This window comes from Rhincodon typus, chromosome 6, assembly GCF_021869965.1.
Source record: "Rhincodon typus isolate 14 chromosome 6, sRhiTyp1.1, whole genome shotgun sequence".
NCBI classification, from domain to species: Eukaryota; Metazoa; Chordata; class Chondrichthyes; order Orectolobiformes; family Rhincodontidae; genus Rhincodon; species Rhincodon typus.
The window spans coordinates 46,137,823-46,159,930 of record NC_063337.1 but is presented as its reverse complement, the minus strand read 5'-3'; positions in this window follow the sequence as shown (position 1 = coordinate 46,159,930).

Below are 22,108 nucleotides of genomic sequence, written 5' to 3'. Positions count from 1 at the left end.
GTTCTGAAACTGTCTTACTTCTCCATGTCTTCTGGAAATGACCTATGCTTTTACAAAAGTAGTATTCCTGTGTAATGGCTGGACGTTGACTATGCTTGTGTAGTCTTGATATCCTACACTGTGTGGATACTGAATCTTACTCTCAGATGTTTGGCTTCTTCTCCATGTAGGCCCAAGGGAGTTATATTGCATGATGTCAGTAAATGCAACTGCATTACCAATCAGGCGTATTATTAGGACTCTCATGAATAGTACCAAATACGTTTGCTCTCCACAAAGACTTGTTTCAAACTCATTGTCTCCATCCACAGACTGTGCATGACATTATCAAAAAGGGTGGAACTCAATGTAACGTGAACATCAACTCCTTTAGAAACAGAGAGACTAGAGAAATTTAGAAGGGCTAGCCGTGTCTGCAGAGAAAGAAACGGAGTTAATGTTTTAAGAGTCCATATGACTCGTCTTCAGATTTCCAATATTTACAGTATTTTGGTTTTATTAGGTAATGACTGGATTAGATTCATCCTGATTCTCATTGATAAGACATACCTGAACATTATTTTATATTGTTAGATTGCTACTACTGTCCTAACAATGCCAAAACAGCTTGGCTGGGGCCTGTCTGATGGAAAGGGCTTGCACATCAACAATCTTGGCTTTTTCCAATGCACTAAACATTTTTGTTACGTTATTTTGGACTTTGGAAGGTAGCCAAATAGAATCATCTTTGGCTAAAGACATTTAAAAACACTTCAGTCTTATCTCTTACACTCCATACTGAGCTCTACCAGGCTTGAGTGACCCTGAATTTGGTAGAGTTTTGGTTTAATCTTTGACTGTGCTTATATTAGTTATAGTAGGCACAATATTGCTCACGCCATTTACCAGCTACAAGCAATGACATGTTTCACTGTAACTGTTGAACAAGACGGTAACAAATCACAATTGAATAAATGAAACAAGACTGTTATCAATGCTCATTAGCTTTATTTAAATCACAACCATGAACAAATGTGAAGAAGTTCTGAAAAAGAGTCATATTGGACTTGAAACATTGACTCTATATATCTCTCTACAAATGCTACCAGACCTACGGTGTTTCCGTAGCATTCTCTGTTTTTATTTCAGATTTCTAGCATCCACAGTATTTTGCTTTTAGATAACAAGTCAAATACATTTGCCAAGCTATGTTAGAAGCCAAAAGTTATTAAAGTAATTGTTCCATATTACAACTAACATAATTGAATAGAAATTTACACCACAGCAGTCTTTACATACCTCCACCAAAGACCTCAGAAAGCTGAGCCTGAACTGTCTTCCTCTGACAATATGTACTCCAAACTATTTCCACCTTTCTAAATTGCTCCCAGCCTTGATTTATGTTGGGATTCTGCTTCATACTCAACATTTTGTGAAATCTGCGTATGAACAATGGTTTGCAGCAACATAAGAATGATTTTTCTGAAGAAGGGTCCCAACCTGAAACGTCAACTTTCCTCTTCCTCTGGTGCTGCCTGGCGCGCTGTGTTCCTCCAGTTCCACACTGTGTTGTCTCTGACTCCAGCATTGGCAGTTCTTGCTATCCATAAGAATGTGCTATTTTACTCTTTCAATATGTTTTTGATGCAAACACTGCAAGATAGAGCGACTTGTGCCCTGATAACAGTTAGAGGTGCTTAAGTGTACAAGAAAATGGAACCTGAATGAAATACAAAACTACTGTTTTTGATCAGTGATACCGGAATTTAAAGCCTAGAATCGTATGGTGGAATAATTACACCAAGCTACCACTAGATGGGTACATATGTCAACAAGTCTCTATAGCAATGTTTTGGCTGGGGAAGAAAATGCTGTTAATGTGCAAAAAGTTCTCTGTCCGATAAACTGTTGAAGTTGCCTGGTGGCAAATGATCTCCCAGTTTCCGATGCTTAAGGAAATGTCTAATGTAGGTGAAGAACTTTCCAATAAGCAAAGATCAAAATCAGTAATCAAATCAGCGAATTGAATTGCTTTTACATATCTGCTGACTTAGTCAAAGGAATACATGGCTGAATCTTACAATATCTTGGCTAAGTTTCATGAAGCGTTTCCCACCACGCGGCCTAATGAATTTTCTTATGCTAATTACAAACACACCTCATTAACTACTTTCCACCAGCCGATGGCACCCCTCTCATCCAGTACTAGCACAATTCTCTCATTCGCTGAAATTGTGGAGTCATAGAGTCATACAGCACAGAAACAAACCCTCCAGTCCAACTTGTCCAAGTTTTCCAAACTAAATTAAGGTCACTCACAATCTCTTATGCTCCAGTGAAAAAAGTCCCAGCCTATCAAGCGTCTCCTTATAACTCAAACCCTCCAGTCCCAGCTACATCCTGGTAAATCTTTTCTGAACACTCTCCAATTTAATAATATCCTTCCTATAGCAGGGTGACCAGAACTGTACACAGTACTCCAAAAGTAGCCTCACCAACGCCCTGTGTAATCTCAACTCATGTCCTGTACTCAAAAGTCTGAGCAATGAATTAAGTGTGCTAACTGAAAGTTCTCACCACTGCTGGGATATCTCTGATGCTGGTAAAATTTTGAAAAAGCCAATGTGCATTTGGTTTAGTCTGGAACTGCATGGCATAACTTATGACACTTGCCCCAGGCACTGCAGATAAGTAGCACTCCACTTTGCACATAAGGTTCTGGAGATCCTGGTGGAAGGAGTGGTGTAGAGGAGGAATGTTGTTTTTTTTTACCCCAGGACTGCCAATGAATCCATGACCCCAGTTTCTGCCAGTCTCATCGGAGATTGTCACTGAGGTCAGTGCAGTCTCAGCCACTAGGAGGTATACCCAGCACCGTAGAAAGAAGGTCAATGACCTCCACCACTCTGCGAGAGTGAGTGTCACTGTCTGCTCTCAACTTCCTCACACTCAATTCATCTATGCTATTGCACTCATCCTTTACCAAGGCTCATACTCTACCAGTCTCACTGTTGCAAGTAACATCTTGCCTCACCCATTTTAACCCACCCGATCTCCCACACTAGAAATGCTCGATGGTTTCCGTCCTTCCTACTCACTCACCCAGGATACGTCAGCCCTTTTCTCCCACCTGCACCCGCACTAACACTTCCATTGCACCGAATCCCTCCTTTTCTCTCAAGTAGGGAGAAAAGAGCCCAAAATAGGGCAGAAAGAGCCAAGACAGATGATGGGGTGCCCAAGTGAGCTCCCCTATCAGGAGAGGGTCATGAGCCTGACCTGGCAGAGCAGCCAGATGACAGTCAATGCCCCTGGACTGGTATAGGAGGCTTCCCATGACTCCTTGCACTGGGAACCTCAGACTGATGGGTGTCTCCCTGGACTTCGCTAAGGACCACTTTCCTTAGACTTCGAGAGACGGCCGCTTGCTTGTGGTACATGCAATGTGTTTGCCACATAAGCTGCTGGTATATGGTGCAGGTGTAAGATTGAGGCAGCTAGGGGCTGCACAGCAAGATGTCTGCTCCCTTGACTGATAATTGCTGATCTACATGGCAAAATGCCTGGCTTTGTGTCTGTGCTGAACAGTAAGTGAATAAAGCAGTGTTGTAAGTCTTTAAACCTGTGGCTGAGGGGACAAAACTCAAGAAGCTTTGATATGCAGTGTGTGAGCAGGGTACAATTCCTTGTGCACTAAGTGGCTGTGCAGCAGCATTTCAAAGACAGTTGCTGGTGCACTCCAATATGCAGCATTGAAGTGCAGAAGCGTACTGTAATCTTTCAGAGATGTACCACAATGGTGCGGACAGACTGGTCGGTATTGGATGCCAGGCTAGGTAAATGGGGTTACTTCTGACCATGCCCTGGAGTGTGACCTGAAATATTGGTGCCAGGAGGCCAGGTTGACATAGCCAGAGAAGCAAGCAGCGAGCTGGATTTGCCAGGCATCCGCACTGACTTTCATGTGGGGAATTCCCAGTGTCTAATTTCTACCTGCCCTGTGGTACAATAGGAAGCTGTACCTTAAAAATTAGAGATTTGTGGTTAATGATGGTGACGACAAGCAATAATTCCCCTTAATAGGCCTCTCATCACTCTCTAGCCAGAATCACATTTCAATGTTCATAACTCTGTTGAAAATTACAACTAGTTGCTCCTGAAGTAGAGATAGGCTTCGCTCAGTTCGTGCAATCATCCCACATTTTTCAGCATACCCATGTTCTTCAGTGCCCTATAAATCGAATAGTCAAAATCTTGGAAATATTTTGCTCATCTTCTTTGATTGAGACTTGTTGCATTGCGGCAGACTTAAAGATCAACTAATTCTTGAGTCTAACAATTTCATATCACCAAAAATAGCACAAAAAATAATAAATATGTTAAAAGATGAAAGAATTTGCATATAACAGCATTTTTGGGATGTCCCTAAACATGGTAAGAAATGGTTTAAGTTTAAATTGCAGCTATGGGGGTTGAACAACGTTCAGGATCAGGATCAATATTCGGTAGGTGCCAAACAGCCTCCAAATGAAGTAGGCACAGCTGAAGATCCCCTCAGGACATGTAGGAGGTACAAGAGGCCCAGAGTCTTTTATCCTCAATGACATTTCCTCCAGATGAGTGAGGCACATTACTGAGGATATACCAGGACATTGTCACAGAACGGTGCCATCTGCTGAAGTAGGAACTGCCATCTGAAGGGGTGGGTGGCCATTGTATCCCAGTAGCTGTCAAGGTGACAACTGTATTAATTTGGTTGCTTCCAACGATCCACTGTGGATCTGTGGAGGATCTCTCAATCGTCAACCCAAAAATATATCAAGATTGTTACTGATACATTTGTGCCAGATCACACTGCTACATGTCACTTCCCAGTGACAAGTTCAATTCTGCAGCCTGGACTGTAGGCTTTGCCAACATAGTGCTGAACACTGTAAACATGTTAGATATTCCTGTACACACATTAAGTTGAGATCACCCATATCATTACTTCAAGAGAAAATGTACAACTTATCTGTCATCATCAGTTTCACATCTTAAAAGTCTATGTCAGGTATCCTGGAAACTGCCATGATGCCTACATTCTTGATAGCTGTTAAGTCCCTTGCTTCATTTCAAGGGCTGAATGCCTTACAAGGATGGGTACTGCGAAGCTAGGGAAACCATGTACAGCCATGGTGGATTTCCCCCACTACACAATCCCCTGACTGAGGCCAACTGTAAATACAGTGTAGCCCATTCTACTAGCAAGGCCACTGTGCAAGAGAAGATAGGCATCCACAGGATGAGGTTCTGAAGCTTATAGATGAGACTAGTGGGGCCTTGTAGTACACTGCATACCTTGCATTGTTCTAGCACAGTGTGCTCTGCACAATTTGAGCAGGCAAAGAAGGGAGGTGATGGACAATAAGAGCTTGGTAGTCACCTTCCAAGGAAGAAGATGAGGACGTTGAGCAGGAGGGACATTGCCTTTAGCATGCAGGAGCATTGCAGCATTGGGTTCAACAAGCCAGACAGAATTTAATTGACACCGGCTTCCAGTAGATCACAGTTGGATGAAGTCATCATTCATTGTCTATAAATTTGTTGTTGTTTAAAAGGCAAACACCTTTCATTGTTTATTCCCTGAAGCAAATACAGCTTTTTTATTTGAAGAGGCGATGGCATAATGGTATTATTGCTGAACCTGACAATCCGGAGACACAGGTAGTGTTCTGGGGACCTTGGTTTGAATCCCACCATGGCAGATAATAGAATTTGAATTAAATCAAAACTTGGAATTAAGAGTGTTATGATGAACATGAAACCATCACTGATTGTCGGGAAAAACCCATCTGGTTCACTAATGTCCTTTAAGGAAGGAAATCTGCCACCTTTACCTGGTTTGGCCTACATGTGACTCCAGACCCACAGCAATGTGGTTGACTCTTAACTAACCTCTGGGATGGGCAATAAATGCTGGCCTAACCAGCGATGCCCTCATCCCATGAATGAATTTTTAAAAATTGTGATTTTCTGTGTTATTCCTGTTGCTTAATAAAAGTTAACTTTAATAACTGTTTGAAGGTTTTACTACATGTGATGCTGCAACATTCCACAATGACAAGGTGTTAGACTATGGCTTTGTGTAAGGGAGAGAGTAGCATTCCTTCACACTTGGTTCTAACATGACATGGCACTAAGGACAAGTAGCCTGCATAGCTTCATTTTAATAGATACCGGTAAAATGACAGTTTATCACTCAGGAGATGTGCCAATGCGAGTGCTCCTCCAATCCACTCACCATCATGACTGGAAACATACGTCCATTGTGGCCAAGTCAAAATCCTGGAACTCTCTCTCTGATAGTATTGTGTGTCTACCAACAATACCTAGACTGCAGCAGCTCAAGAAGGCAGCTCACTGTTACCTTCTCAGGGACAACTAGAGACAAGCAATAAACACTAGCCCAGGCAGCAAAGCCCATCCCCATAAATGAATTTTAAAAACCTATATATGAAATATTCTATTTACAATGAAGTGTCACTGGTGCCAGCTATGTTCTCTCTGCTTTACTTTCTCCTTTCCCTCCCACTGTATCAACTGTGAAAGGCTATTCCTGCTGGCATCATTTAACCTGGTGCACAGCAGCAAAAAACCAGGAAAGTCCCATCAGTGGTAAATACTTCTGAACTAGTGTGCACAGGATGCTGCCAGATAACACCACAAGGCTGTGGTGTATGTTTAACAAGGCAAGCAGTGGGGAATTGCATGAGATAACCCACTAGGGCCTACAGTGAGAAATCCTTCATGAAGCTCCCTATGCTTAACTAAACTTGGGAACATTTAGCCCATTGCTACAGAGATTATTGGGAGACTTAAAAAAGGTCCATCACCTTCAAGATTCTAAGATGTTCTGCCTCAACCCACCACTGTCCTAATGATATTATCAGACTGGGTGGAGCTTTATGCAATCTCTAATATTGATCCCTTCAGAGCCATTTTCTTACATAATAACTTGTAAGATGGACAAATCCAGGTGTAGCCACAATTGATTAGAAACATTTTTGTTTTAGTCACTCATGGGAAATGGGTGTCACTGGCTGGCCAGCATTTATTGCCCATCCCTTACTACCCTTGAGAAGATAGTGATAAGCTGCCTTCTTGAACCGTTGCAATCCATGTGCTGTAGATTGACCCACAATGACGTTTGGGAGGGAATTCTATGATTTTGACCTAGCAGCAGTGGATATATTTCCAAATCAGGATGGTGAGTGGCTTGGAGGTGGATTTGCAGGCGATAGCATTCTGAGGTATGTGCTACATTTGTCTTTCTAGGTAGAAGTGGTCATGCGTTTAGAAGGTGCAGTCTAATGATCATTGGTAAATTTCTGCAGTGCATCTTAAAATAGTACACATTGCTGCTGACCTGCTGTTGTAGCTACTATATTTATGTGGTTACTCCAGTCAAGTTTCTGGTTAATAATAACCTCCCAGGATGTTGATAGTCTGGGATTCGGTGACAGTAACGCAATTGAATGTCAAGGGGTGATGGATAAATTATCTCTTATTGGAAATAATCATTGCCTGGCATTTGTGTGGGGTGAATGTCACTTGCCACTTGTCAGCCTAAGATTTGGATATTTTCCAAAACTTGTTACATTTGAACATAGATTGCTTCAGTAACTGAGGAGTCACAAACGGCACTGAACATTGTGCAATCATCGACGAACATCCTCACTTTTCACCTCATGATGGAGGGATGGTCACTGATGAAACAGCTGAAGATCGTTGGGCTTAGGACACTACCCTGAGGACCATCAGCAGAGATGTCCTGAAGCTGAGATGACTGACCTTCTACAACCGCAACCATCTTTCTATGTGTTAGGTATGACTCCAACCAGTGGAGAGTTTGCCTCCTGATACCCATTGATTCCAGCTTTTCTAGGATTTCTTGATGCCACCCTCGGTCAAATGAGGCCTTGATGTGAAGGGCTGTCACTCTCACTTTACCTCTGGAAATCAGCTCTTTTGTCCATGTTTGAACCAAGGCTGTAATGAGGCCAGGAGCTGTGTGGCCCTGGCTCAACCCAAACTGGCCATCAGTGAGCAGGTTATTTCTCCTTGCCAAATGGCAGCTCATTCTCAAAGACAACTACATCTGTGTTTCCATGCATTTATTTTTATGAACAATGAAGTGAGTTGCTCGAGCACCTGGATCTCGATCCTTCAGAAATAATAGTCAACCAAGAATGCAGAATTATCGAACTTTCACAGCACAGAAGGAGGCAGTTCTACTCATTGTGTCTCCACTGGCTATGTAATGAGCATTATGCATCAGTGTCAGTCTCCTGCTTTTTTCCACAGTCCTGCACATTGTTTCTATTCAAATAATCATCCGATCCCTCAACTGAACCTGCCTCTACCACACTTCCAGGCAGTGCATTCCATAACCAAACCACTTACAGTGTGAAAGAGTTTGTTTTTCTCGCATCACATTCTTAAATTTGTAAATCATTATAAATCTATACTTTCTCATTCTCAAGCCAGTTTCACCCTTTCGACTCTATTCCGATCTCTGTTGATGTTGAAAATATCCATCAGATCTTCTTCTCATCCTTCATCTCTCCAAGAACAACAGCCCCAACATCTTTGATCTATCCTGATAACTGACGTTTCACATTCCTGGAATCATTTTTGTAAATCTAATCTGCATTCTCTCCAATGCATTCACATCCTTCCTACAGTGTGGCACAGATCTGTACATAATACTGGGGCTGAGGTCCAACAGGTTTCTTGAATAATTTCATGTTAACCTCCCTGCTTTTGTATTCTGTCTCTAATAATGAATCCCAGAATTCTACATGCTTTATTAACTGCCCTTTCTAACAGTCCTGCCACTTTTCAGTTATATGTAAATATAGAGACTCAAATCCCTATGCTTCTGCACCCACTGAACATTTTGCCCTTATTTTTATTGACTGTCCATGTTCTTTAAACCAAAAGACATCACCTCACTTTCTGTACATGGTACTTTATCTGCCACCTATCCACCCATTCCAACACCTTTGCTATGTCATTTTGAGATTCTACTCTATTCTCCACAGAGTTTATAATGCTTCCAAGTTTCTTGTCATCCACAAGCTTTGAAACTTTCCCCTGCACATCAACATCTAGATCATTAATATATACCAGGAAAAGCAAGGAGTCCCATGCCTAAAAATGAGAAAATTATCTTTTTAATTTCAAATAGATTTATGCCAAGGCATTCCAATGGTCTATTGGAAAAGGAGGAGGGTGGAAGAGATGCAGTTGGAGACCATGTCTTCAAGAAACATGAGAAACCATACAGGTTAAAGCACTCTAGCCCGAGACTTGGAAATATCCAAGTGTTCCCAGTGGATCTTATAGAGGATGTCCAAACAGACAGCTCATAGGATAACCAGTCTCGCATTATAGCCCAAAAGCTCATCGATAATTCTGATGTGATGCCCTTATAAAAAATACTACTGCAGGATAGGATTACTAGGACATATTCTGTCCAGCCATCAAAGCAGAACATGGAGGTATGCACATATCTCATAACTAAGCTTCACAAAATTCCTCTAACTGCTTCACTGTAGCTGACAAATGATTGTTTAAGGCCACCAAGACCTTGATTTCATGAGCAAACATTTTGTTTCCCTTCCCAGGCCATTAATGGATATCCTTAACAGGAGGTCAGCATCAGTTAAGAATTTTCCTGACCACAGCATGTTATTACATAACTGTGTCATACCACATCATTAGCAAACAAAATCTCTGGATTCTGATAGGCATTGTCAGGAGCACCTTCATGTTCAACATATTTGAAATTGGCTTGTGGTCAGTTTCACTTTTAACCAGTCCGAGAATTGCCTGCATGTCCAAATTGTTGCAACTGCTTCTTTCTCACTGACAGCATGTCATAGAACCCTTACAATGTGGAAGCAGGGCATTTAACTCATCAAGTACGCACTGAACCTCCGAACAGCAGCTCACCCAGACTCAACCCCCTAAACAATCCCTGTAGCCCTGCAATGCCCATGGCTAATCCACCTAACCTGCACATTCTTGGTTTAATTAGCATGACCAAACCACCGAAACTGCACATCTTTGGACTGTGGGAGGAAACTGGGGCACCGTGAGGAAACCCACGCAGGCACAGGGAGAATGTGCAAGCTCCACACAGACAGTCACCGAGGGTGGAGTCGAACCCTGGTGCTGTGAGGCAGCAGTGCTAACTGCTGAGCCATTGTGCCACCCCATCGGTGTCAGTAAAGACTCTAGAATCATAACAGACTGGTTGCCCAATCCTGTCATAAAGAGTCTGAAACAAAACTGCTCCAGATCTGTAGATAAAGCATCAACCACAGTTGTAGCTAGGACACCAAGCCCATAATATGAAAGGACATCAGACAAAATCACCACGTCTTCCGTTCAGCCAAATGAGAACTTAGAGGCACTATCCAACAACATGCCTGATATTGCTTCAAAAGTTTCCTGTGAGGTTCATTAATTTGATCTAAGTGAAATAAAAGTTTCCCCACCTGGTTCACCATTCCTATAAACCATTGGAGTTCTATAATATTCCTGCATAGTGGAAATATCCTGATGGCTTCTCTCTTCTATGGATTTGTTGTGATTGTTGTTGCTTGAACAATGTAGCCAAGCAAAATATTTTCTTTAACTTTGAGGATTCACACTACTCATTAATGTAAGGCAGCCTCCTGTAATTTTCTTACACTGCCATCATGTTGTGCTTTGTTGGACGTGTGGATGAGAATATTATCCATGAGTCATGTGATATATTCTTTATTCTCTAGCTTGTTGTACACTGTCTGTTGGAAAATCTCAAATGTGGATGTAATGCCAAAGGACAAGCCACTGTGTCAATAATGTCCAAGGATGCCATGGACATAGTTGTTTTGAATCCTCACCTATGGAAAGTTGCTCAAAACTACTGTAGCATCCAGCTTGATGAAGATTGTGCTGTTTACAAGTTTAGCTAGGCTTTCATCTACAGATGCCATTGAGTGTATCCCCTATTGTCCTGCACATGTATGTTAAGCTGACAAGAATTCTAATGGATCCATTTGGTTTGGGAATTGCCACCAAAGCAGAGTACCACATAGTCAGCCATGTCACTTTTGAAATAACACTTTTATTGTTGTATGGCCTCAGTCTCTGTTTGTACGTTATATGTACAGAAGCTTCTCAGTTGTGAATAAGCATACGGGTTTGGCATCTACCTTTCAGTGTGATGTGGCATACAGTGTTCAGTTTCTCCAGGCCCCTAAAAAATCTTGGCAATTGTTGTTTAAACTTATTTGCTGGATCCTGCCCGGTAACTGTACATATTTTAAGGATTAGGTTGAGGACTATACAAGCTCTCCTGCTGAGCAGTGAACGTGGTTGGTTGTGGATAACAAACGTTGTCTTAAACATTTCTTCCGGTGTCTTAATGTTGCCTGAGGCTGGCCTTTGACCTTGAGACTTCTTCGTTCTAAACTTTTCAGTTGGACAGATGAAGGCAGCAGGGCAAACTTCCTTAGCCATTAAAAGGCCATTCTACAGCAGTGATTCCAGCCCCTGAGACCAATTTCAAATGTGTGCCGTGACCATTGCTGGCAATTGTCAAAAATCATATGACACCAGGTTATTGCCCAACAGCTTTATGGAACCCTGCAGCCCAATGGTATCAATGTGGATTTCACAAGCTTCAAAATCTCCCCTCCCCCTACCGCATCCCAAAACCAGTCCAGCTCATCCCCGCCTCCCTAGCCTGTTCTTCCTCCCACCTATCCCATCCTCCCACCTCAAGCCGCACCCCCATCTCCTACCTACTAACTTCATCCCGCCCCCTTGACCTGTCCGTCCTCCCTGGACTGACCTATCCCCTCCCTAACTCCCCACCTACACTCACCTTTACTGGCTCCATCCCCGCCTCTCCGACCTGTTTGTTTCCTCTCCACCTATCTTCTCCACCTATCCATCTTCTATCCGCCTCCCACTCTCTCCCTATTTATTTCAGAACCCCCTTTCCCTCCCTAGGCCTAGTTTCCAAGGTGGGAGTTCTGGAGGAGCAGGCTGGAGTCACCAGCTATCCGATCTAATGGTCATTGGAATTGTCACTGTATAAGTCCTGCCCTGACTTGTTGAGGCTGCTTGGGACCCTGTATCATTTTTAAAAATTGGGTGGTTTTGTGGAGAATTCATTCTTCACCTAAATCAAAGTGCATTTCCTGCTTTGCTGCTTGTGTTGGTTAGGAGATTGTTTCAGTGACTCATTTGGCATCTACGTCCTCTACCTGGGCTTCTCTTCAGATGTCCTTTTCCATTCTCAGATTGCTGGGCCTGCATCATCGTTCACTTGTAACACCTTGCTGCACTAGACATCAATTCAGATGCTCCCTTTAGTTTGCCTCTGGTTCTGTGTGTCTAATCACCATTGCCATCACCTAGCAAAATCTTTATGCATCATAACATGATGAAAGTTCTGCGATTTCTACATATGTTAATTTCATCTATTTGAGAATTTGGATTTTTAACTTGTAACGTGTCTATGTGTATGAAGGGGTTTAATGATTAACTTGGGAGTGATTCTGTATTCATGGTGATTTCTTTTAAAAAAGTGAGAGAAATAGATCTTGGATGCTAATGGGAATTTGTTTATATTGGGAGAGTTTTAAGACTGAACAGAATAAACAGTGGTGTGTGTTAAGCTCCGGATAGATGATTCTAGATTTTTTTTTCCTTAGGAGAAACACCCATGGCTTGTAGAAAACATTTTTTGGAATGGACAGGTCTTAGCTGAAATGGATGTATAAGACAATGGCTTATGAAAAAGGGAGACAATTAAGAACTATTAAGAAATAGGTTATCTCAGTATCAGGTATGTGAGTTAATACCTTGAATGGGTTATTTTAAGCTGAGAAAATGTAAGCTCAGTTGTGTGAAGATTTAAGAAGAGGCTATCAGACTCTCAAGATTAAGAATTGTAGCCAGAGTTAAACTAAACCCTGTAGGTGAAGTAGAGAAGGAAATTCTCTTGGTTTGTGAGTACGGTAATGGAATGCTGTTTTAAATTAATGGTATTGTATTTTACAATGCATTTCAAAATCTTTAAACATGTGTTATATGTAAATAGTTTACTTTATTCCTATCTTTTCTTAATTTTTTTGGTGTAATAAACTTATGCTTTATTGTTCAACCCAAATATGCATAATTGCATGCTTCTGTTTCAGTGAAAGACCACCTTACTAAAATCAAAAAATCATTTAGATTTTAGTCTGGGATGTGACTTGTCCAGTATTGACATCAATTGGGATCATAACATTTTGAGGCTGTTGGAAAAATCCCCAGATTCAAGAGCGATCTTTATCCTTCCACTTTAAAGTAATGGAAATATGTTGATTCTGAACATAAAACAGTTTTGTTGTCATGAGGTTTATGAAATCGAATTTGAAGGTGTCATTGCTAAGAGTTTTCTGGAAGTGGAAGGTATAACAGTGGATTCTTTGAAATCCTTGGCTAAAGCTCAGCTATGAGTCTTAGCAGATACATGAAGATAGAAGTAAAAGCAGGACCTCATAAGGATGAGATGCTTCAAGTGATTAACCAACATTTAGAGTTTGACGAAAGTGAGCTTAAAAGTGTGATATCACAACTGGAATTAGCTAAGATATATTTAGAAATGAAGAGACTTAAGCTGTAAGAAAATCAGACACTAAGGAAAGTTTGATTTTAAATCCACTCTTGGGATGTGGGCATCACTGGCTGGACACCATTTATTGCCCATCCCTAGTTGCCCTTGAGAAGGTGGTGGTGACCAATGCAGTCCACATGCTGTAGGTGGTGAGTAAAAGCGTAGGGTAATGGGGAGGGACATAGAGCTAGGACAACTTGAAATGGAAAGAGAAGAAAAACAGAGGAAGATGGAAAGTGGGGGAAAAGCCAAAAAGAGAGGAAGGGACAAAATTGAATTCCAAAGAAAGAGAGTAATTAGAGAACATGACTTGGCCAAAAAAAAAGCATAGAGTAAAGTTGAAATGAGGAGGTAATAGTTTAGAGGATTGTTCTCATTCCAACGAGAAGTTTGATTGAACTGGGGGGAATCTATGATTTGTGGCTGAATTTACAAGGACGGATTAAAAGGAATTTTATCTCTTCTTGAGAAGGTAGCTGGGCAGATGATGTGGCCAAAAGATGTTTGGATTTTGGTGTTATAAAGTATTTTGACAGGAACATCTATGACTTTGCCAGTTTGTCAGAAGAACAACTTGCAGAGTATGAAACTGTCAAAAAGGTGATATTCAATACTTTGAGCTTACTAATTAAAGGTTAGGAAGATTAAAAAAAGAATATCTCCAGAATTTCTAAGAGTGCAAGAAATACTGTGTGGTCAGTGGTTTAGATCTTTCAAGCTGGAGAAAAAAATTGAGAACATAAGGGAAATTTTGATCATGGAAGAAATCAAAAATAACATTCTAGCAAATTTGAAAAACTTACATTGATGAGCGTAAATATTAAGAGCCTGAGAAGCAGCATTCCAATAAGTACATATGACATCTCACACAAAACATTACAGATACAGAGAAGGTTACATGGAAATTCCCAGGTAAATTGAGGAATAGAAAGTTGAGATGATACTAGTTTTAGAGAACAGACAGAAAGACATCAAGTAATAAAGGGGAAAGTCTGGAAGCAAAGTAATAAAAGAAGGTAATATGCTTCCATCATAATAAGATGGAACATATCAAAGCAAATTGCTGGAAGTTAAATAGGAGATTGTTGCAGTAAGTAGAATGTGCAAGAAATTTTCAGACAAGGTGACATCAGGAAAGGATGTTGGTATTAAAACTATCGTAGTAGTACAAAGAGAAGATGTTACCTTGGAATTGTTAAGGAAGGAAAGATTTCTCAGGACAATTCTTTTCTGTAATATTGACAAGAATAAAACTTCTGGAGTACTGATTATTTAATTTCAAAAATGGTGGCATTTTCTTATGCTTTAAATCACAGAGGTAAGCTGATAAAGATATTGAGAGACAATGGAGAATGTCAATTACAGTTACTGGCTGATACTTCTTTGTCTTCCAGAGGGGTTAATGAAGGAGAAACTCTTAATTGAAGGTATATATGGAGCTTATAAACCAGCCTCATTATACAGAGTTGGATTTAAGTGTGATTTCATAAATGGAGAAGTTGTAGTGGGAGTCGTAAAACAAAGTCATATATAAGGAATTTACTTTATTTTGAGAAATGGGCTGGCAAGTTCAACAATATAGGCTTCACCAAGGGTGGTGAAACAACCAGAGCAGGTAAAAGAAACTGTAAGTTACAGGTAGAACATCTTCAATTGTTTTCTGACTGTGTTGTGACTAGATCATAGGTCAATAAAATTAGACAGGAAGAAATTGAGTCTATAAAAATAGGGAAATAGTTTGAAAATTCAGTTGTTGGACACAATTTTTCAAATTTCAGCAAAATGGATGAATGTAAAAGAGAATGAGGGTGACAAGTTTAGCCCACCTTCTTTAATAAAAATGGTTTTAGAGTTAAAAGTGTTATAGCAAACAGCCTACACAAAAAGTAAATCAACAACAATACCTGAGCACTGTTATTTGAAAGACAAGTATTGATGATGAAATGGAGACCACCTCAAATACCAACCATTGAGGAATAGGCAGTGACCCATCAGGTAGTTCCATCTGAGCTTCATATTAAAATGCTATGATCAACTCACAAAATTCGAATGGCTGTCACTTAGGCATTCTGAAAACATAGGCTAGAATATTGAAACATGTTAGTAGCCAGAATTACATAAAGATATAATCAACTTCTTTCCAGACATGCCATACATGACAGGTAGTGAGGAAACCAAGCCTCAGTTAAACCTGCACCTTTAGTTTGGATACCAGCTTTGAAGAACCATTTAGGAATGTCTTATTTGATTGTGCAAGGCCCATACCTAACACCAGGAATGGGAAGAAATATGATTATGGTTGATTCCACTAAATTTCCTGAAGCACTGCCTTTATGAAAAATGACTGCAAAATAGGTAGTGGAAAAATTAGTGCAATTCTTTACAAGACGTGAATTACCCAATGAAATACAATCAGATCAAGTACCAGATTTCATCTCATAAATAATTGAAGAAGTCATGACTAATTTGGGGATAAAACAATTTACATCTTCTGCTTATCGCCCAAAATCTCAAGGTACGATGGAAAGAGGCATCCGACTTTGAAGACCATGATTAGAATTTATTGCTAAGAATGTCCTAATGATTGTGATAAAGGATTTTCTTTGTTACTATTTGCCAATAGAGAAGCTCCTAATGAGTCCACAGGATTTAGTCCTTTTGAACTAATATATGGACATGAGATGAGAGGATCATTTAAATTGATTAAGGAGAAATTGATAAACCAAAACTCAGAGACTTACAACCTATGTTTTGAATTTCAGTGAGAAACTGACGAACACATAGGTTGGCTAAAAAGGATTAAAAAATGCTTAACAAACAACGAAAATAAAAGTAAATTTAAAAAAGCCAAAATTTGAAATTTTGTTGCAGGAGACAAAGTGTCAATGTTGTTATCTATTTCTGGAGAACAACTAAAAGCTAGGTTCATTGGACCTTATCAAATCACAAAGAAAAAAAATCAGCAAGTGTGTCATTTTAACACGTAGAAAGATGTTATGACAGGATGATTAACAGGAGAAAAGTATACTAAGGGCCACTGATTGAGTAGGGATTGAGTTAAAACAGTTGGAGAATGAATCAGAAAATGAATATTCAGAAGTTGACACTGCGAAAATCAGATTATGAAATACTGGGGTGCATAAAGGATTTGATACCATCCTGTTTTATCTTCCGTAAAACATTAGATGTGACTTATGAAGGCCACTACAGAATTCTAAACTAATTTGTAGGAGTAAGCCAGTAAAACATCTATTACGGCTGTTCATGATGTAAATGTGGAAATGCAATATCTATAAAGCAATGCCATTACAAACTCAATCTGGAGAGATTAGCTCAAGTGAGGTAAGCAATTAAATTCATGACAGACAATGACATTATTGAACTAAGTTGTAGTAGCTTGAGCTGGATGGGTCTCAGAGATTCTGTCCTGACTATCGCAAAGTCAATAATGGGAGCAATTGTAAACTCATATGCTATTTAAAGATTGGAAACCTGCATTGAGCAAAGTGGACATACATGATTTGTCACAAAAATCAACTTGATACCAGTATGTAAATAAGTTCTGTTAACTGACAGAACCAAAAGAATAGCGGCTTTTATAATTCTGAACGTACTTTTTATATGCAAAGTGAAGCAATTTTGAATGAATAATGCACCAGCAGTATTCCAACAATAACCACTAACGTCATTTGAAGGACTACATAACCATGTAGTTAACATTAATAACTTAGTTGTTTTTACCTGGGAGAGAACCTGGGAAGAACATTTATGCCACTTAATTAAACTGTTTGATTAACTAAAATATAACAATTTTGTCATAAATCTGGTTGAGACCAAATTTTCCAGAGCAAACAAGACTCTTTTGAGCCACACTGTGGAACAAAGCCAAACAGCATGTGGAGTTCTGAAATTACTGATTATTTTGGACTTTCCCTGTCTAGAACAAAATGTGAAATTTTGAGTGAGTGGATTTTATTGCAAGTTTGTTCTGAACATCACCACTGTCATTACACCTTTAGTGCACCTGCTAAAGAAAGGCAGAACATTTGAATGGATGTAAACATGTCAGAGTGCCTTTGAAAACTTGAAAGCTGTACTGAAATTCAGGCTGATTTTAGTCACACTTAATCATGAGAAGCCATTCATACTGGCTTTTGATGCCAGCAACATCAGAGTTGGACAATTTAGGATAATAGGAACAGGAGTAGACCATTCAGCCCATAGACCCTACTTCACCATTCAATATAATCAGTGATGATTGAGCACTTCAAAGTGTTTACTCCACACTATCCCTATAACCCTTTACATCATTGAAAATTAGAAATTTACTTTAAATATACTCAAAGACTGAGCTCCTACAGCCATCTGGGGTAGAGAATTCCAAACATTTGCCACTCTCTGAGTAAAAGAAAACCTAATCTTCACCTTCCTCATTCTGTGTGGCATGGTGGCTCAGTGGTTAGCACTGCTGCCTCACAGCACTAGGGACCTGGGTTCAATCCTACCCTTGAGTAACTGTGTGGAGTTTGCATGTTCTCCCTGTGTCTGTGTGGGTTTCCTCCCACAGTCCAAAGATGTGCTAGTTAGGTGGATTGCCCATAGTGTTCAGGGATGTGTAGATTAGGGGGTCTGGGTGGGATCCTCTGAGGGTCAGTTGGGCCAAAGGGCCTGTTTCCACACTGTAGGGATTCTATAAATGGCACAACCCTATGTTTAAATTATGCCCCCTAGTTCTAGATTCCCCAAGCAAAGAGAACATCTTATCTGCATTTACTAAGTACTAATTACTGCATTTCAACGAGAGCACCTCTCATTCTCCTAACTTTTAAACAACACAAATCCAGTTTGCCCAATGTCTCTTCAAAGGACAGTCCCAGCATTCCAGGAGCAAGGCTGATGAACTTTTGTTGTACTCTTTCTATAGCAATAATGTCTTTACTGAGAGGAGGCCAAATCTGCACAAAATACTCTCGGTGCAGTCTAATCAAGCTCATATATAATTGAAATAAAACTTCCCTTTCCTTGTATTCAAATCCTCCTGCAATAAAGGCTACCATTCCATAAGCCTTCCTAATAGCTTGCTGCACTTGCATGTTAGCCTTCAGTGATTTATCAACAAGGACATCTAGATCCATTTGTGCCTCTACTCTTTCCAACTGCTTATCATTTAAGAAATAATACGCACATCAATTTTTCCCACCATTTTTCCACATATTCCATTGCCATGTTCTTACCCATTCACTAAGTCTGTCCAATTCCTGCCAAATATGCCTTACATCTTTCATATAACACACATTCCCACTTAGCTTTACTGCTTTGTAACACCCTTTTTGATAGATTCTAGCTTTTTCCCTGCTACTCAAGTAAGGTAGCTCCCCGTTTGTATTCCCTTGCTCCTTTCTAAAATAATGGGATGAAATTTGTGAGTTTTCAATCCGCAGGAATAATTGCAGAATCTATGGAATTTTAGAAGATTATGATAAATGCATTGACTATCTATAGCCACTTCCTTCAAAACTCTGAGATGTAGACTATCAGTTCTTTCATCCCCATTAATTTCTCCAGTGCAACTTGCATACTAATACTAATATCCTTCAACTTCTCATTTTCCTCCATCACTTGAAACACAAATTCTTGTATCTTCCTCAGTGAAAACAAATACATTATGGTAATTTACTTTTTCAGCCATTTCTCTCTATCCCATTTAAGTTCTCCTGACTCTGCCTGCAATGGATCCACATTCATCTCAGCCAAACATTTCTTTTTATGAATCAATATAAGCAGTCAAGTTTTATATTTTTTGCTAGATTGCATTTATATTCTGTTCTTCATATTCTTATTGGTTTATTGATCCTCATTTGCTGTATTCTGAAAACCTTTTAAACTTCAGATTTATGGCTATTTCCAAACATGTTATAAGCGTTTTCTTTTAACCATATACAATTCTTAACTCCCTTTCTCAGCCATGTTTGACCTACATTCTTCGTGTTTTGTATCTTGAAGGAACATATTATTATAATGAGTCATGTGATAGCTCTTTAAAGACTGTCCATTGCCTTTGTACAGTCATACCCCTCTCATATATTTTCCCAATCCAGCTCAGCCAATTTCTGCCTCATTACTTCATAATTTCCCTTATTCGACTTTAGTATCCTTGCTTCAGACTGAAATATCTCACTTTCACCCATAATGTAAAATTCTATCTTAATGTGGTCATTCATGTCTAAAGGCTCTGTTACAAAAAGATTATTTGTTTGCTCTTTCTTATTGCATTGTACTTGATTTAAAATAGCCTGACCTCTAGTTGGCTTCTCAACATGCTGTTCTAGAAAACCAGCCCTAATATACCCATCATTCACAGCTTTAGTGCTCAGTAAGTTGACTCAGCATTTTGCAGGGACCATTCAATCTCCTTCACTCCCACAGTACCTTGCCATGCAAACACAGAACGCGCAACATTTTCCCGTTTCCCTCCTCACTAGTGAGGGCTGAAAACACACCTTTCAGGTGAAGGAGCGATTTACCTGTACTTCACTCAATCTAATCTACTGTTCACAATGCGGCCTCTTCTACATTAAGGAGACAAAACACAGACTGGTAATAGTTTTGCAGAACACCTATGTTATGTCCATAAAAATATCCCTGAATTTCCGGTTGCCTGCCACTTCAACACCACCTTGTTCCCTGGCCAAAATTTCTGTCTCAGACCGGCCCAAGTGCTCCATGGAGGTTCATTGTAAACTGGAAGAACAGCATTTCATCTTTCACTTTGGCACCCTGCAGCCTTCAGGACTCAATATCATGTTCAATAATTTTAATGCCTGATACACCTCCCTTCATATCCTTCAACCACCCCAATGCCCCAGGCCCTGTCATTATATGGGCTGCTTTCAGCAGAACCTATCCATTTTCACTCCACATCAACCCATTATCAGATTTTTTGCCTTCCCTAATTTACTATTAGCCAGTCTTTTGTCTGCCTAACGATCTTTGTCTCTGTCTGCTTTTCCCTTCCATCCCATTACATCAACATAAATACCATTTTTTCCTAACTGCTATCAGTTCTGAAGAAGGGTCACTGGACTCGAAACATTAACTCTGTTTTCTCTCCACAGATGCTACCCAACCTATTGAATATCTCCAACAATTTCTGTTTTGTTTCAGATCTTCAGCATCTTGCTTTATCCTCTAAAGATGTGTTTGTCTTGGATACATGACATGTACATGTCATCACACATTACTACTGGATATATAGTCCACTTGGTTCAACTGATCTGCCATCTTCTAACTTTGAAAACTATTCACCACCCTTAGAGTAATTATAAACTTACTACAAAAACAGTAACTTAAATTTACTTCACTTATGTCAACTTTATTTCCCTTTGGTTTTTCTTTATAATTTTATTTTATTTTGACTTGATTTATCTTTACTTCCCTTTTGTGAGTGTTCCTTATTGAATATTTCTTCTTTATAAATGGTACATTTTTCTGGTTTTAAGCAATTTAGACTTGTTCCTTCAGAACATATTCTCACTGAACAACATGTGATCAGATTTCCTATAATTTGAATCTGATTTCTTTTTCACACTCAACCCAAGTGGAGATGTATCCTTTAGGACCAGCTCTCTCCAAATTGGATTTACCACTGACCAGAAACTGAACTATACGAGAGTAAGGCAGAGGCTGGGAAATCTACAGCAGCAACTCACTTCTTAACTTCCCAAATTGTTACTGAGTATTGCCAACAATTTCTGTTTTTAATCAAGTCTTCTCATTCTGAGCTATCATGTACTCGAACACCAACCCTCATCAATGATTAAGCTTTCAGCTATCATCTTCTGGCAATTTTTCTCATAGTATGGTTCATTTCATTCTATCTGTCCCCATCTCCAAAGTTCTTTTAAGCTTATTTCTTTGATCTTGCTTCTGGTTCTTCCATTACATGTTCATTAGACTAATTACAATTAGAATTATGAACCCTTATAAAGCATAGAGTCATACAGCACAGAAACAGACCCTTCAGTCCAACTAGTCTATACTGACAATCCCAAACCAAACTAGTCCGACCTGCCTGCTCCTGACCCATATCCCTCCAAACCTTTCCTATTCATGTACTTATCCAAATGTCTTTTACACATTGTAATTGTACCCACATACACCACTTCTTGCATGTTGGGACAACTTCATGTGTTTAAGTCATGACAAGAGGGAAAGTTATAAAGTTAGAGGAGATGAGTTTTACTCATAACTTGGAAAATCCTGGATAGGAAGCAGGGGTGGTTAATGATAGAGTAAGATGTCATTGTTCCAGAATGATAATATGTATTACAGCTCACTATTCTGCATGCTGTGCATACACAGACTCATTCTTAGAATAGTTGTTCAGGATTCAATAAATGAATTAAAAAGAAGGGTAAAGAACAT